Source organism: Lepidochelys kempii, chromosome 1 (genome assembly GCF_965140265.1).
Source record: "Lepidochelys kempii isolate rLepKem1 chromosome 1, rLepKem1.hap2, whole genome shotgun sequence".
NCBI lineage: Eukaryota > Metazoa > Chordata > Testudines > Cheloniidae > Lepidochelys > Lepidochelys kempii.
This window is the reverse complement of record NC_133256.1, coordinates 84205518-84218068: the sequence shown is the minus strand read 5'-3', so window position 1 is coordinate 84218068 and position 12551 is coordinate 84205518.

Below are 12551 nucleotides of genomic sequence, written 5' to 3'. Positions count from 1 at the left end.
TAAAGACACAAACAAAGCATAGAAAAAATTGCTTTGCATAATCTCTATCTTATAAATATATTACTCTTGTATTGTAGTTTATATTACATTTTATAGCAGAAGTTGAAAACTTTGTGGCACATACTTCAACTTGCAAAATCCTCACCCATCAACTGGTAAACTGTAATTTCTATGCAATTAATTGAATTTAGAAATTGAAATAAAATTTTAAGAGTCCTATATTATTAAATAGTTGCATAAATTCATTTACTATGAACTATAAAGATATTTATGCTTGTATAATTTTCTTTTGGTCTATCATTCATTTCACTATGCACTTTAAAATTAAATATGCAGTTAAATTTTCTTTTAACTATAAAATATGTATGACAAAATTCAGTCATTTCATATGCGCTTTGAAAACTGAAAAGATTCTATGCTATAAAATATGATTTTACAGTCTAGTATCAGAAGATATTGCAAGCTGTAGAAGATTCTTAATTCCAAATAGTTTTTCCTTTTTACTGTATAGACACCATTTGAGAGCACAACAGTCTAGCCATTAAATCAGAGGCGAAATCCTAGAGGTATTAAATTCAGTGGGAATTTTACTACTGACTTAATTGGAGATAGATTTTTTTTTTCACCCCCAGGAATTTAAGTCTTCCCAAAACCTGTCTCAAACTGAAGCACAGAGCGTTCCCTGTGCGACCATAAGCAATGGGATGGGTGAGCTGATGGAAAATTTCACTGTCCCTCTTTGCATAGCAAAAACAGTGCAGAGGATTGTTCTGTAGCTGTCTCCACTGTCAAGCTCCAAAGTAACAGGAACAAGAGAGCTAGCAAAGATAACACAACAGAAGCAGTCCTTCTATAATAATACTGCAGTGTCATGCTTACATCACACCCCAAAGCATGCAGAACATTCCAAAGCATGCTATTTCCTTGCATCTTCTGAGCATGATGCTGGAAGTAGCTTGTCCGTTGTCTGTCACGTTTTGATTGAGCCATGTAATGATTTTCAAAGTGCAATGAGCTCCTATGTCATTGGTTGAATAACTCACAGTAGACTACATTTGGAAACCTTTAAAATGGTCATGGTATTACCTCTTATGATCAAGATGTTCCATGTGAGCACTATAACCACCACCATTAATTTCATTTTGCATGTCTAAGCTCATTATCTAAATCTTGACCTTTTTTTTTAAAGTTGCCTGTCAGCCCCATATTTATAGATTTTGTTTGTTTATCACAGGGAATATTTTCAGGTCTTTCAGGAAACATCAGATCTGTTCACTTTTCCCAGTGATAAGCACCTATCTGCAATATGTACAGCATAGCTCAGAGATTAAATATTTTTTCCCTTATACCCATTAATTCTATGTCCTTTGGCATGTGACTATTATCAGGGCATTCTTGATAAAATAGTTCTGTTTTATTTTATCTGGAACATACCAGATTATCAGATTTGGCAATGTGTCTAAGAATCAGCTATACACAGCATTAAAATTCTCATCCCTGTTCCTTCTTAGGTCTAGACTTTGATTTGAAGCACAGATGTAAGCAAGGAGTGATGCATGAACTGAACTACTCTACAAGGAGCCTTAGCAGGTACTGTACCTCACACATCTCTGTCTCTCTACTTTCTCACAGAAGGCAGTAAATTATTGTTGGCCTGTACCAGCAGTAAATTATTACCCTTTGTCTTCAGCATGGTAGCTCAGCTATTCTGGCCAGCAAGTAAGGGGGTGGGTTGGATCGAAGGCTCCACTCATTTTTAGGCCACTCCCTGTCCACCTGGTCAGGAGAGGGTGAGAGTATGTATCTCACTTACTACTGCACTCCCAGCCGCAAAGTCTGTAGCTTGTGCATGAGCATTCGGGGGGGGGGGGTATTTCCTTTTACCTCCTTTTGTGATTTGAGTCACAGTCTAGCACAAAGACAATATTATGTCCTTTCTTCAGCCTTGCTAAGCAGCCATCTAAGTGTGCAAATTGCTACTGTTCTTTCCGGTTTAGTAACGATTGATCACTTCTCCTTTATATTATGGTTTTATTTACAAATAATTTTCTATGACTTATTAAATTATCTGAGACATATTCCAAGTTTCTGGGCTCTGACATCCTATATGCAGCATTCAGGTTTGAGGTGAGTGAAATTTTTTGATCAACATTTTTTTTGCTGAAAAATGCTGATTTGGGTCAACTGAAACATTTTATATGTTTGTGTCGAATTCAGCGAATTGTTTTAGTTGAAACAAAATGAAAAATAAAAATAAAGCTGAGTTCCTTTGACATTATCAAGAAAATGTTTCAAATCAATATGAAAACAATGTTCAGATTCAAATTTTACCTCAATTTTATTAAAAAAAACCCTGAAAATGAAAAGAAAAATTGGTGGTTCAACACAAGATTTCATTCAACCCAAAAGAAGTTATTTTTATTTTTTGTTCATCTCAAGAATTTCAAATGTTTTATTTGCACATCTATACTGAGGAGTCTCTTTTTGAAGAGACTTGCAAAACTGAAGAGAGGAATGAAATGACTTCCCTACTTTTGATGAAGTTCACTCTTTAGATACTGCTAAATCATACCTAAGGCTAAGATTTTGTCAGTTATTTTAGTAAAAGTCATGGACAAGTCATGGGTGATAAACAAAAATTCACAGAAGCCGATGACCTGTCCATGACTTTTACTAAAAATAATTGTGACAAAATGGGAAGTGGGGGGTCCAGCACCCACCGCTGCTGCAGCTCACAAAGGCTGAGAGATCCCCCTGCCACCCATGGTGGCTGGGAGCTGTGCAGAGGCTCAGAGCTTCAGTGCTGGCAGCTGGGAGCTGCGGGGGTCATGCATGGTGATTTGGAGCTCTAGGGGCTGCCTGCCACCCATGGCAGCTTGGAGCTCCAGGAGCCACCCATTGCCTGTGGCAACTTGGAGTTCCAGGGGCCACCCCGCCAGCTGCAGCTGGGAGATCCAGACTCAGTGGCTAAGATGTGCAGTGTCCCCTAGCATGACTCAGAGCTCTGGGGCTGGCAGCTGGGAGCTGCCAGGGGTGTCGACACCTGCAGCAGCTGAAAGCTCTGGGTCCCGTGCTGGCTGACAGCTCCAGCCACGGCCCTGAGGCTGAAGCAGAAAATGTCACAGGGGTCTCTGGAAGTCACGGATTCCATGACTTCTGTGACCTCTGTGACATAAATGTAGCCTTAATCATACCTTTCAAAAATTATTTATCCCTCGAGCTCACAAAAAATACTTTGGAAGAGGAAAAGGTTTTACCCTTTACAATCACCAAATTGCACAAGCATCAAATATTTTCAAACACTTTTCCAGTGACAGGATAATCCTTCCTCCCCTTTTAAAAAGTATTTTGTGTATTCTATTTCATATAGCAGAAGATGAACTCTGTTAACTATTATCGGTATTCTAAGAAACCGAGAAACAAATAAGAAGCCACATCTTTATTTCAAAACCCAATTAAGGTTGCTCTGTGATGATTAGTTACTTATAACACCATTTATGTTTAGTTAAGGAAAAAATGATCAAATCGTTGGATAAAGTTTGGATCTATCAGCTCAAAGAGAGGAGATCTCTGCCAAGGTCTAACACAGCTTTCCCCCCCGCCCCCCTGAAGTGAAGTAAATATCAAATACGTTCTTATTCATATTAATAGAGCAGGATTAGGCCCAGAACTGCCATCAGTGGGAGTAGGATTGGGCCCCAAACTGTAAACAAAATTATTAACTTTGACTAACTAAAAAAGTAATAGGAAGTACAGGGATTTTCAAAGAGATTTAACTATATGGAAAGCTTTGCAGTAATAGCTGGTGTTGAAGTAGGGAGTGACAATGGAAGATTATACATAAGTCAGAATTTCAATACACACCACAAAATAGCAACAAAAACCCCAAACCAGAAAAAAACAAAAACAAAAAAGACATTTAGCTCAAAATGACTACATAGAGCCACATTCCACCATCCTTGCTTACACTGAATACTTCCATTGTTTTCAGTTGTTCTTCCTGAATAATGTGTGTAATTATGAGTTAAGAATGGAAGAATTTGGCTCTTGATAAAGATTTCTGTGCTATTTTAGATTTAGGTTCTATTCATAAACACTCCACTGTTAAATGAGATACTTATAATTTTATGATGAATCAAAATCATATATAATGGTGTAAAATTGTTTTAACAATAGCTACTGTATTCTCTCTCATAATATGCTTTATCACAAACTTTCATTAAATTGCCTGTGAGAAACTTTTGTAAAACTAATGTAGTTTCTGCCATATGCTAATATATTCAAGAATGTAGCTAGAAAAATTGATTCCTTTAAGCATTCCTAATGTATTCGTAAACTGCACATTACATTAAAGTGTTACAAGTTTATCTCAGCTGACTATGTCCAGAGGTGCAACCAGATTAAGAAAAAAGTTTGAGGATAACAAAAGTAAAAATAGAGTTAAAATGCAGGAAAGAGGAAACTCCAATTGGATAAAAAGAAAAGGAGGACTTGTGGCACCTTAGAGACTAAACAATTTATTTGAGCATAAGCTTTCATGAGCTACAGCAACGTCTGAAAGTGTAGAAGGATAGGAGGAGGAAAAATGAATCCTCCAGGATTCCCCAGTGGGAGTATCTGTCATTTTTTTGTGCACTTCAGATTATTTTAATGCTTAGGGGCCTGATCAAAAGCCCAGTGAAGTCAATGGCAGTCTTTCCACTTACTTCAATGGGCTTAGGATCAGGCCCTAATTTAAGAACTCGTTCTTATACAGTGTTGAGCAACTCCTGGAGGTGCTGAGTGCTCTCAATTCCTACTGACCTCAGGACAGCCTTGTCCCTTTCAGTGAAAAACATGTCCCTTTACCCAACTAGCTCTAATACACACACAAAGATTAGACATGTAACCCAGCATCAGAAGAGAAATTAAGCAACTCTGTCAACATCACATGGGGAGTCTGTGGCAGAGCCAGAAAGCAACCAAGATCATCTGACTCAGTTATATTACTGGTTTCAGAGTAGCAGTCGTGTTAGTCTGTATTCGCAAAAAGAACAGGAGTACTTGTGGCACCTTAGAGACGAACAGATTTATTTGAGCATAAGCTTTCGTGAGCTTTTTGTTCGTCTCTAAAGCGCCACAAGTTACATTACTGTTCTTTATATTGTAGCATCTGATAAAGGCCCTAATCAGGAGGAGAAGGAATTGGGGAAATCCAACTGCAGATGTATAGAATGGGGTTCAAGAGAGGAATTTCTCCTCAAACCTGGACAAAGGATTTTGTGTGGATGGATAACTAGGCGTTGCGACCAAAATCACATGGAAGTTCTATTGTTGTATATGCAGCCTATTTTTAACCTTGAGTTAGAATACCAGTTCCAAACACTACATATACATGATTTCCAGTCACCATCACTATGATAGATACAGTGCTTTGGAAGAACTGTTACTAGCTTTAGTTTTGACAGATGGACACATGGAAAATTCAAAGACTCTTGTATCAATTTTATGTGTACCTTAATGGGCTGGCTAGTAATTGTTTTCCTGTCTCAATGCAGGAACTAAAAGCGTTGAGGGGTAACTAATGCAATACCCTTATGAAAGTAACAAGTCTGATGTTTTATTCCCTGGGGGAAATAACATATTGGTTTGATTAATATATTTGATTCAAGTGGCAGACAAAGAACATATGAAGTGACCACCCCAACATACAACCCTTATATAGAGATGCAAGACTGTGACCAAAAAAGACACTACGTGCAGAACCTGAAATCCTTTGGAACCTTCCAGGGTCCCCATATAGAATCATAGAATATCAGGGTTGGAAGGGACCCCAGAAGGTCATCTAGTCCAACCCCCTGCTCAAAGCAGGACCAATTCCCAGTTAAATCATCCCAGCCAGGGCTTTGTCAAGCCTGACCTTAAAAACCTCTAAGGAAGGAGATTCTACCACCTCCCTAGGTAACGCATTCCAGTGTTTCACCACCCTCTTAGTGAAAAAGTTTTTCCTAATATCCAATCTAAACCTCCCCCACTGCAACTTGAGACCATTACTCCTCGTTCTGTCATCTGCTACCATTGAGAACAGTCTAGAGCCATCCTCTTTGGAACCCCCTTTCAGGTAGTTGAAAGCAGCTATCAAATCCCCCCTCATTCTTCTCTTCTGCAGGCTAAACAATCCCAGCTCCCTCAGCCTCTCCTCATAAGTCATGTGTTCTAGACCCCTAATCATTTTTGTTGCCCTTCGCTGGACTCTCTCCAATTTATCCACATCCTTCTTGAAGTGTGGGGCCCAAAACTGGACACAGTACTCCAGATGAGGCCTCACCAATGTCGAATAGAGGGGAACGATCACGTCCCTCGATCTGCTCGCTATGCCCCTACATATACATCCCAAAATGCCATTGGCCTTCTTGGCAACAAGGGCACACTGCTGACTCATATCCAGCTTCTCGTCCACTGTCACCCCTAGGTCCTTTTCCGCAGAACTGCTGCCTAGCCATTCGGTCCCTAGTCTGTAGCTGTGCATTGGGTTCTTCCATCCTAAGTGCAGGACCCTGCACTTATCCTTATTGAACCTCATCAGATTCCTTTTGGCCCAATCTTCCAATTGGTCTAGGTCCTTCTGTATCCTATCCCTCCCCTCCAGCGTATCTACCACTCCTCCCACTTTAGTATCATCCGCAAATTTGCTGAGAGTGCAATCCACACCATCCTCCAGATCATTTATGAAGATATTGAATAAAACCGGCCCCAGGACCGACCCTTGGGGCACTCCACTTGATACCGGCTGCCAACTAGACATGGAGCCACTGATCACTACCCGTTGAGCCCGACAATCTAGCCAACTTTCTACCCACCTTATAGTTCATTCATCCAGCCCATACTTCCTTAACTTGCTGACAAGAATACTATGGGAGACCGTGTCAAAAGCTTTGCTAAAGTCAAGAAACAATACATCCACTGCTTTCCCTTCATCCACAGAACCAGTAATCTCATCATAAAAGGCGATTAGATTAGTCAGGCATGACCTTCCCTTGGTGAATCCATGCTGGCTGTTCCTGATCACTTTCCTCTCATGCAAGTGCTTCAGGATTGATTCTTTGAGGACCTGCTCCATGATTTTTCCAGGGACTGAGGTGAGGCTGACTGGCCTGTAGTTCCTAGGATCTTCCTTCTTCCCTTTTTTAAAGATTGGCACTACATTAGCCTTTTTCCAGTCATCCGGGACTTCCCCGGTTCGCCACGAGTTTTCAAAGATAATGGCCAATGGCTCTGCAATCACAGCCGCCAATTCCTTCAGCACTCTCGGATGCAACTCATCCGGCCCCATGGACTTGTGCACTTCCAGCTTTTCTAAATAGTCCCTAACCGCCTCTATCTCCACAGAGGGCTGGCCATCTCTTCCGCATTTTGTGATGCCCAGCGCAGCAGTCTGGGAGCTGACCTTGTTAGTGAAAACAGAGGCAAAAAAAGCATTGAGTACATTAGCTTTTTCCACATCCTCTGTCACTAGGTTGCCTCCCTCATTCAGTAAGGGGCCCACACATTCCTTGGCTTTCTTCTTGTTGCCAACATACCTGAAGAAACCCTTCTTGTTACTCTTGACATCTCTGGCTAGCTGCAGCTCCAGGTGCGATTTGGCCCTCCTGATAACATTCCTACATGCCCAAGCAATATTTTATACTCTTCCCTGGTCATATGTCCAACCTTCCACTTCTTGTAAGCTTCTTTTTTATGTTTAAGATCCGCTAGGATTTCACCATTAAGCCAAGCTGGTCGCCTGCCATATTTACTATTCTTTCGACTCATCGGGATGGTTTGTCCCTGTAACCTCAACAGGGATTCCTTGAAATACAGCCAGCTCTCCTGGACTCCTTTCCCCTTCAAGTTAGTCCCCCAGGGGATCCTGGCCATCCGTTCCCTGAGGAAGTCGAAGTCTGCTTTCCTGAAGTCCAGGGTCCGTATCCTGCTGCTTACCTTTCTTCCCTGCGTCAGGATCCTGAACTCAACCAACTCATGGTCACTGCCTCCCAGATTCCCATCCACTTTTGCTTCCCCCACTAATTCTACCCGGTTTGTGAGCAGCAGGTCAAGAAAAGCGCCCCCCCCCCCTAGTTGGCTCCTCTAGCACTTGCACCAGGAAATTGTCCCCTACGCTTTCCAAAAACTTCCTGGATTGTCTATGCACCGCTGTATTGCTCTCCCAGCAGATATCAGGAAAATTCAAGTCACCCATGAGAATCAGGGCATGCGATCTAGTAGCTTCCGTGAGCTGCCGGAAGAAAGCCTCATCCCCCTGGTCCGGTGGCTTATAGCAGACTCCCACCACTACATCACTCTTGTTGCACACACTTCTAAACTTAATTCAGAGTTTCTGGTTTGGTGGTCTGTAGTAAACCCCTATCATGATATCACACTTGTTTTTTACCCCTTTTATCCTTACCCAGAGACTTTCAACAAGTCTGTTTCTTATTTCTCTCTCAACTTCAGTCAAGTGTATATATTTTTAATATATAAGGCAACATCTCTCCCCTTTTTTCCCTGCCTGTCCTTCCTGAGCAAGCTATAAATGAAGAATTGCCTCTCCCCTTGTGGGTTCTAGAATGCTCTGCTTCAAGAAGCAGTCATTAATGGTGTCTAGAAACTTTATCTCTACATCCTATCCTGAGATAACATGTACCCACTCAATACAACTATGGTTGAAATCCTCCATTATTTAATTTTCTGTTCTTATATCTTCTCTAATTAACTGTAGCATTTCAAAAACACCATCCCCATCCTAATCAGGAGGTCGGTAGTATATTCCTACTGCTATACTATTACTATTCAAGTATGGAACTTCTAACCATAGAGAGTCTATGGTACAGTTTGAGTCATTTAAATTTTTTATTAAATTTGATTCCGCTTTCTCTCACATATAGTGCCACTTCCGCACCAACACAATCTACGCTGTCATTCCTATGTATTTTGTACACTGTTTATTATCATGTCCCATTGATTATCATTGTTCCACCAAGTTTTTGTAATGCCTATTATATCAATATCCTTATTCAATACTAGGCACTAACGTACACCCATCTTAGTATCTAGACTTCTAGCATTTGTATACAAGCATGTATAAAGTTTGTCATGTTTAGGTTGTCTACCATTATGTGATGTAATTGAATGGGACTCTCTCAGTTCAATGTTTCTCTTCACTTCCTACCTGTACTTCTAGCAACTTCTATCCTCTTCTTTTTACTAGGATACAGAGAATCCCTGTTAATTGAGCCTCCCCTCCAGGATGTCTCTGTCCGAACCATGTGTTTGCCTACATCTTCCCCAGCCCTTAGTTTAAAAACTCCTCTACAATCTTTTTAATTTTACATGCCAGCAATTGGTAATAGTGACCATAACATAATTAAATTTAACATCCATATGGGAGAGAAAATACCAAAGCAGCCCGCCACAGTAGCATTTAACTTTTTGGTTTAGGTGAAGCTCATCCATTCTGTACAGGCTCCTCTTTTCCCAAAAGTTTCCCAGTTCCTAATAAACATAAATCCCTCCTCCCCACACCATTGTCTCACGCACACATTTTGAAAGCTTGCAGTTATGCCTAACTAGCACTGTGTGTGGAACTGGAAGCATTTCAGAAAATGCTACCATGCAGGTCCTGAACTTAAATGTTTACCTAGAAGCCTAATTTGAGTAAGAGCTTAGTAGCATTTGCTAAGTAATAGTTGTAAGCACAGTTCCCTGAGGTAACTGTACCACTGACCCTTTTGTGGCTTCCTTGAGGATACACCACTTAGGTTTCAGGAATTTAGCCATCACTTCTTTCAGGGCAGGATCCTGCAATCTACACTGTCTAGACCAGGGACTTAAACTGCAGACTTCTGCAATTCACTCTGATCACCTCAATACATCTGATTTTAGTTTTTACTTTCCATTATGTTCTCTCAGGGCAATTCCAAGGTTATTCAGTGATCAGCAGCCTTCATAAAGGAAAGTGCTATGTATTCAGAACAAAAGCATTTAGTAGAAAACATATTTTAAAACTATAAACAGCTCACATGAAGATCAAGCTTTCTGGTGTTACCCATCTTCCATATTCTTTCGACTCATCCCAATGAGTCGAAAGAATAGTAAATATGGCAGGCGACCAGCTTGGCTTAATGGTGAAATCCTAGCGGATCTTAAACATAAAAAAGAAGCTTACAAGAAGTGGAAGGTTGGACATATGACCAGGGAAGAGTATAAAAATATTGCTCGGGCATGTAGGAATGATATCAGGAGGGCCAAATCGCACCTGGAGCTGCAGCTAGCGAAAGATGTCAAGAGTAACAAGAAGGGTTTCTTCAGGTATGTTGGCAACAAGAAGAAAGCCAAGGAACGTGTGGGCCCCTTACTGAATGAGGGAGGCAACCTAGTGACAGAGGATGCGGAAAAAGCTAATGTACTCAATGCTTTTTTGCCTCTGTTTTCACTAACAAGGTGAGCTCCCAGACTGCTGCGCTGGGCATCACAAAATGGAGAAGAGATGGCCAGCTCTCTGTGGAGATAGAGGTGGTTAGGGACTATTTAGAAAAGCTGGACGTGCACAAGTCCATGGGGCCGGACGAGTTGCATCCGAGAGTGCTGAAGGAATTGGCGGCTGTGATTGCAGAGCCATTGGCCATTATCTTTGAAAACTTGTGGCAAACCGGGGAAGTCCCGGATGACTGGAAAAAGGCTAATGTAGTGCCAATCTTTAAAAAGGGAAAAAGGAGGATCCTGGGAACTACAGCCCAGTCAGCCTCACCTCAGTCCCTGGAAAAATCATGGAGCAGGTCCTCAAAGAATCAATCCTGAAGCAGGAGCTGACCGTGGAGATATCTGAGCCATTAGCAATTAGCAATTTGAAAAGTCATGGAAGACATGAGACATTCCAGAAGACTGGAAAAGGGCAAATTTAGTGCCCATATATAAAAAGGTAAATAAGGACAACCTGGGGAATTACAGACCATTCAGTTTAAATTCTGTAGCCAGAAAGATAATGGAGCAAATAATTAATCAATAAATGTGCAAACACCTAGAAGACAATAAGGTGATAAATAACATTCAGCATGGATTTGTCAAAAACAAATCATGTCAAACTAACCTGATAGCTTTCTTCTTTGACAGGGTAACAAGCCTGGGGTGGGGGAAGGGGGAGATGTGGTATATCTTGACTTTAGTAAGGCTTTTGATACTGTCTAGCATGACCTTTTCAAAGACAAAATAGGGAAATACAACCTAGATGGAGCTACTATAAGGTGGGTGCAAAACTAGTTGGAAAACCATTCCCAGAGAGTAGTTATCAGTGGTTCACAGTCATGATGGAAGGTCATAACAAGTGGGGTCCCACAGGGATCAGTTCTGGGTCTGGTTCTGGTCAATATCTTCATCAATGATTTAGATAATGTCATAGAGAATACACTTATCAAGTTAATGGATGATACCAAGCTGGGAGGGGTTACAAGTGCTTTGGAAGATAGGATTAAAATTCAAAATGATCCGGACAAACTGGAGAAATGGCCTGAAGTAAACTGGATGAAATTCAATAAGGACAAATGCAAAGTACTCCACTTAGGAAGGAACAATCAGTTGCACACATACAGAATGGGAAATGACTGCCTTGGAAGGAGTACTGCAGAAAGGGATCTGGGGGTCATAGAGGATCACAAGCTAAATATGAGTCAACGGTGTAGCATTGTTGCAAAAAAAAAAAAAAAAGAAAAGCAAACATAATTTTGGGATGTATTAGCAGGAGTATTGTAAGACACAAGAAGTAATTCTTCCGCTCTACTCCACGCTGATTAGGCCTCAACCAGAGTATTGTGTCCCGTTCTGGGCGCCACATTTCAGGAAAGAGATGGAGAAAGTCCAGAGAAGTGCAACAAAAATTATTAAAGGTCTAGAAAATATGACCTATGAGGGAAGATGGGAAAAATTGGGTTTGTTTGGTCTAGAAAAGAGAAGAATATGAGGGGACATGATAACTGTTTTCAAGTACATAAAAGGTTGTTACAAGGAGGAGGGAGAAAAATTGTTCTTCCTAAGCTCTGAGAATAGGACAAGAAGCAGTGGGCTTAAATTGAAGCAAGGATGGTTTATGTTGGACATTAGGAAAAACCTCCTAACTGTCAGAGTGGTTAAGCACTGGAATAAATTGCCTAGGGAGATGGTGGAATCTCCATCATTGTCCAACCTGCTCTTAAAAATCCCCAAACACCTTTTAGGGATGGTCTAGATAATACTGAGTCATTCCTTGAGTGCAGGGGACTAGACTAGATGACCTCTTGAGGTCCCTTCCAGTTCTATGATTCTATGATATAGTCCTTAATGGAGCACAGGATCTGATTCAAGAGGTGAGTATAGCTGAACTGCTTGATAATAGTGACTATAACATAATTAAATGTAATATCCTTATGGGAGGGGAAATACCAAAGAAGCCCACTACAGTAGCATTTAAACTCAGAAAGAGGAACTACCCAAAAATGAGGAAGCTAGTCAAGCAGAAATTAAAAGGTACAGTCACAAAAGTGAAATCTTTGCAAGCTACATGG